The sequence below is a fragment of the Globicephala melas genome, chromosome 6 (assembly GCF_963455315.2).
Source record: "Globicephala melas chromosome 6, mGloMel1.2, whole genome shotgun sequence".
Classification (NCBI taxonomy): Eukaryota; Metazoa; Chordata; class Mammalia; order Artiodactyla; family Delphinidae; genus Globicephala; species Globicephala melas.
In genome coordinates this window covers 36644018-36650175 of record NC_083319.1, presented here as the reverse complement: position 1 = coordinate 36650175, position 6158 = coordinate 36644018, and the positions used below count along the sequence as shown (strand labels likewise).

The 6158-nt window shown below is 49.4% G+C and overlaps 1 pseudogene; it reads right to left on the bottom strand.

Annotated features, from left to right (window-relative positions):
* Positions 1–4294: 4294 nt before the first annotated feature.
* On the bottom strand, positions 4295–5785 carry LOC115867850 (pro-neuregulin-2, membrane-bound isoform-like; annotated as a pseudogene).
* Positions 5786–6158: the final 373 nt, after the last annotated feature.

The following is a 6158-nucleotide window of genomic DNA, read 5'->3' as shown; positions in this document are numbered from 1 at the left end:
AGGAGGCTCTTCTTTGAGCATCTTTATGATCATTGCCTTGAACTCTCTATCAAGTAGATTTGCTTATCTGCACTTCACTTAGTTCTTTGGAGGTTTTTTCTTTTCCTTTATTTGGAATATATTTCTCTGTTGCCTCATTTTGTCTAATTTCCTGTTTTTATTTCTATGTATTTAGTTGGTTGGTTATGTTTCCCAATCTTGGAGAAGTGACCTTATACAGGACACGTCCTATGGGGCCTGGCAGCACACTCTCCTGTGGTTACCAGAGCTACTTGCTTTAGGGGTGCCCTCTTATGTGGGCTGCTTAGGACCTTCTGTTGTGGTTGGCTGACTACTGTGGACATGCTGGTAGGTGTTGCTGGTTGTCATTCCAGTTGGTTGTAAGGCTCTGTTTTGTTCAGTCTGGGTCTTGGCATGGCTGACTGCACAGCGAGGGGTGTCCTGGTCCTGGTGCCAGCTCACCAGTGGGCAGGCCCAGGTCATGAGGCAACTGTCTACAGGTCCCGCCTGGGGGTCCCAGGGATAGTGCTAACCCATTGGTGGGTGGAGCTCGGTCCCAGAGTGGCTGAATGCTGGGCTGGGGGTCCCGGAGCTAGTGTTGGCCTACTGATGGGCAGGGCCATGGCCCAGAAGTGTCCTGGGGCTGGTGTGGGACGCTGGTGGGTGGGGCTGCTTCTTGATATGGCTGGCTGAGGGTCCCAGGTGACCCAGCGCTGGTGATGGCTCACTGTTTGGTGGGGCCGGATCCTAACATGGATGGCTGAGGGGCCCAAAGTGTCCTGGAGCTGCTTTTGTCCTCCCATTGGTCAGGGCCAGGACCCAGGGCATCCTGGAGTGACGCTGGCCTGCTAATGGGTGGGTGTGGTCTTGACATGGCTGGCAGTGGGTCTGTGTGGTCCTGGGGTTTGGTCAGCCCACTGGTGGGTGGGGTTTGGGCCCAGGGGGGTCCCAGGGCTGATGCCCATCCACTAGTGGGCAAGGCCAGGTCCTGGGGCTACTGCTAGCCCACTAATGGGTGGAGATGGGTCCTGGGGTCTCTGGCTGTGGGGGCCAGGGGTTGCAGATTTGGTGCTGGCCCGCAGGTGAGCAGGGCCAGGGCCCTGGTGCTCCTGGAGTTGGTGTTAGCTTGCTGGTGAATGCACCGGGTCCTGACACAGCTGGCTGGAGGGTCTTGGTGTTCATGGGGTTGGTGTCCCCCCACTGGTGGGTGAGGCCTCTTCCCAAGGCTAGTGTCAGCCCACTGGTGGACCTGGGTCCTGGGGTCTCTGACTGAGGGGCTGGAGGTTCCAGAGCTGGTGTAGGCCCACTAGTTGGGTGGCGCTGGGTCCTGGGCCATCTGGTAGGTGAGGGTGTGTCCTGGGGCAGGGCTGGGGCCTCAGGGGGTCCTTTCTGCTGGTGGGTGAGGTCGTGTCCCTGCCCATCTGGGACACCTGGCCTGGGGCCTCCTAGGAGGATGCTGACTGGCTGGTGGGCAGGTAGGTTCCAGCACTAATAAGCTAGAGGGAGGATTCCAGTGGTGCTTACCAGTGCCAGTGTCCTCATGGTGGGTTGAACTCCCCAAAATGGCGGCTGCTGGCATCTATGTCCCCAGGGTGAATTTCAGTTGCCTCCTGCCTCTTCAGGAGGCTCTCCAAGGTCAGCAAGTGGGTTTGATCCAGCCTCCTTTCAAATTACCGCTTCTTCCCTGGGTCTTGGAGTGTGTGAAATTTTGTGTGTGCCGTTTAAGAGTGGGGTCTCTATTTCCCACAGACCTCTGGGTCTCCCTACACTGGCCTTCAAAGCCAAATGTTCCAGGGGCTTGTCTCCCCAGTGCAGGATCCCTGGGATGGGAAGCCCAGTGTGGGGCTTGGACCCCTTGCTTTTGCGGGAGAACTTCTGCAATTGTAATTATCCTCCCATTCACGTGTCACCTACCTGGTGGGCATGAGTCTTGACTAATTGCATCTTTGTCCCTTCTCCCCTTCTCATTGTGGTTCCTTCTTTGTAACTGTCAGCTCTTAAAAGACCTTTTTTGCTAGTCTTCAGGTTGCTCTCATGGATACTTTGTCTATAAATAGTTGCAATTTTGGTGTGCCTCTGGGAGGAGGTGAGCTCACGGTCTTCCTGCTCCACCATCTTGGCCACTCCTCAAGTCATTAAGTTTTGTTCATTTGGTTTGATTGCCTTTGGCTTTAATCTGAGGGCTGTACAGGCTGCAAAAAAAGTACTGATGGCTTTGTAGTATAATAAAATCAGATTTTAAAAAAATTAGCAAACAACTTCTTGCAAACAAAGCAAGGAAGTTACCTTGATATTGTTGGCAGATTACTGAAGGTGTATATTCCTATTGGGCCTAATGTATATTTCAGATGATGTGTAAAGGCAGGTGTTCGTTTTAAAGACCAAACGAAGCAGCCAAATCTCTGTTTCTTTCTTCTTTCTTCAGTTTTACAGGTCGGTGTTTTTCTCTAGGTTGTGGCTATGTATCTTTCTCATGTTTTCACCCAACATTGGAAAGATGAGCTACTGGCTTTCCAAGTCCTCAGATGTTTCCAAAGCATGCCCATTTTGTTATGGGTGACCCCATCTCCTCTTGGCAAGTAATTCTATAGAATTACTCCACAAGCAGAATTATAACTTCAAGTATTTAGGGAACAATTAAACTGACAAAGAATCCTAGACCTTGAGAGCTCATCTAATCCAACTTTCTCATTAAAGGAAGGGACCTCCTTACAGCATCCCTGATAGATGTTCATCTGGACACTCTGGGGACATTTCTTCTAACAGGGACTTGTCTTGCTCTTTAACTTGGTGATTTAATTATAAAGTACTCTGCCACTCTACAAATTCTCCCTGCATATTAGTGGCCTACCTTTCTGAACACTGTGTTCACTCAGTACTCTAAGCCATCTTAAGATGCAGACTCTATCACTCCCATTTTATTGATAGAAAAACTGAGGCACGGAAAGAAAATTCCCTAAGGTCAAACAGCTATTAAGCAGAAGAGCCCAGCCCTTGATCCCACATGCTTAGCCTGTATTTCCTCTCTATACTAAACAGAACCCTCACACATTATGACAGAAACCTATCTTCAGGTTGATCTTGATTGTCAATTTTTGGATAAGTTGTTCCACTAGTTAAGAATTCACATAACTCTTCTACTATCCAGCCCACATCTCTCTGAACTGCACATACGGTCTTAGGAAATTTTAAAAGATGTCTTCTTTAAGATGAACATATATGTCTATGACATCCTCCTGATGTACTAGTTTGATAAAGCCTTCAAAAAAGAAAATGAGATCAGTTTGCCACAACTATTTTTAGAAAAATAAACTTATTAAAATATAGCAAAGAAACTTGCACATAAGAAGCATGTGTTGAATTTTGAATTTTCATGAAGTGAACACACCTGGATAACTACCACTAAGATAAAGAAAGCATTACCAGTATCCATGGGCTGCCTACCCAAGGGCTGCCTATTCATGACCCATGACAAAACCTGGCACCAAGGCTACGCTTAGTAATAGACACAATGGTAATTAACCAAGCATGTTAAATTAGCTCTCTGAAGCATTTAGACTGTGGAATACAAAGAGGATTGGCCAGTTGGGAAATGAGGGCACATTAAAAACAGAGACACAGATATGTTATGAGAGGTTGAACAGGTGGACCATAGGGTGAGAATCCAGTCTCTGACTTGCCTTGGATCCTGAACAACTCTCTGACTCCAAACTATGTGTATCCTTAAAATAAATCCTCTTTTTCTTAAGGTTCCCTGTTCCTTGTAATCAGAAGATACTAACACCAAAACTGTAAGCCACAAAGAATCCCCAACCTCATAATTTCAATTCCCCACTGGAACCAACTGGTAGTGGCTGCCTGGAGAACCATGGAAAATGACTCTGAGGCTGAGTTCAATGGAAAAGAGTATTGTGGTGTCTGCCATGCGGGCTTTTTTTTTTTTTTTTTTTTTTGGTGGGGGCGGGGGTGTGTGTGGAAGAGAGGCAGGGATGGTGCCATGAACTTGCTATTCCTGTTCTTAGCCCATATGATGAAGAAATCAATAGACGGAAAAAACTGAGTAATTAATCACCATATTAAGCTGGATATTTCAGTTTAATAAATATCCTTCCCTTAGCTGTTCCCCTCGCCCCACTCTATATCTCAGCCACAACATTTTTATTTTTTTCTTTTTATTCTGCTTATTTGTTAGAAATAACACATTCTGAACTGAAATGAACTTACCATCATTTCAAGTGTGTACTGGTTACAACTTAGCAAACATCCTTTTCAGGATGGGGTCATTTTATAAAGAAGATGGACTGTCCAGTGGAATGATTTTATTTTATCAATAAAAGTGAGACTTTTAAATGCCTTTATTATCATCGTACTGTATGATATAGACGATCATTTTGTATCACATTATTCAAGATAAATTTCAGAAACATCGGAGCCTCGCACACCTATGAGTATCTCAGAGCCAACTAGGCATGAACAGAGGAAGTAATACAATTGCTTTTGTTAATGTTCTCATGCAACAGGCGGAGGAGGTCAATGTTAGACCTGGTAAAACACATCTAGCTCTAGGTGAAATCTGAGAGAAGATGCAGCAACAAGAAAGCAGCACCGACTGGGCATGCTCCTATTCAGGCAGAGACAGGAAGGGAGTGGACGTACTGTAGAAGCTGGCCGTTACGTAGTTTTGGCAGGGATCACCAGTAAACTCATTTGGGCACTTGCACAAGTATCTTGAGGGGTTTGAAATGTCTTTCACCATGAAGCACTTGCCTAAATTCACACAGAAAGTTTTTTCCTTCTGGCACACTTGACAAGATGGCTTGTCCCAGTGGTAGATGTAGATGTGGATGAAGAAGTATTTGCTCCTTCTGTTGATACTGATATTCTAATGGGAGACTCTGAGGACACACACGTTGTCTCAGTTGAAGCTGAGACATGCCAGCGATGATCTCATTTGAGTCCACAATGGTGATATTGGCAGAGGCACTGTCATTTCCTAATCTGCTGATCACTTTGCACATACATTCTCCAGAATCAGCCAGTGATGCTTTGTTAATGCGAAGTTCTCACTTCTCTGGCCTTTTTTGTATCTTGATGTTTTGTGGTTCGTTCTTTGGGTTTAATTCATTCCCATTCTTGAACCATTTGAATTTGAGAGAGGAGTATTCAGAACTGGTCTCTCACCGAAGCACTAGTTTCGAATCTGCTGCAGACTCCTGACTTTTCATCTCTTCCAAACGGGGAGGCAAGGCGCACCGCTTGCACAGCACCTGGCAGACCTTCTTCTTGAGGTTCCGGCCCGTCTCGAGAGGGGGGAAGGATGCTCGGAAGGCGGCCGCTGCTGTTGGCATCGGGCTCCATGAAGAAGATATACCTGCTGTCCTCCTTGAGCCGCCCGCAGGAGGGGAACGCGGGGTGGCCCCAGGCGCACGCTGAGCAGCGAGTTCTTCTTCAAGCTCCCGGCTTTCACCGCCCACTCCTGGTGCACCTTCACCAGATAGGGCGCCTCATCTCCGGCCTCGGCGACGCTGGGCGCGGGGCCCGTGGGCAAGGAGGGCACGGTCCCGGGCCCACGGCTGGCGGCTGGCGCTCGCCTCCCCGCGCCCCTGCCTCGCCCGCCGCCCCCTTCCTGTCGAGTGCCCCCCTGCTGCCGCCGCGGCGGGTGCGCATTTCCCTCCATCACCACCGCGGCGCGCTGAGCCAGCTCCTGCACCGAGCCCACGCTGGGCGGGGACGCCTAGCACACTGAGGCCCCCGCGGGAGCCGTCTCCTCGCCGGCGGCCTCCCCCTGGCGCCACGGCCGCGGTCCACAGCAGCGGCAGAGGCGGGGCCGGGGCGCGGGGCCGGGGCGCGTGACCCAGTGACCGGTCGTCCCGGAGCGGTGCGGGGCGCGTCGCCGTCTCAGGGTGCGAGGTGCGTGCGGGCTCCTGGCTGTCGGTTCGGACTCTCCAGCCACAACATGTTTAACGGCCAGTCTCTTGAGCATATAAAGAGGTAAGGCACATCTTACAAACCAGATATGACTGCATAAGCCAGATGTTTTACAGTCTAGCCAAGTCATATGGGCACTTCCCCACAAGAGAGAGAATTGCTCCTGTTAAACTGATGAGGCTTCACTACACAGAGGGGAAAGCACTTCTGTTCCTCTTGGGAAAGGCATG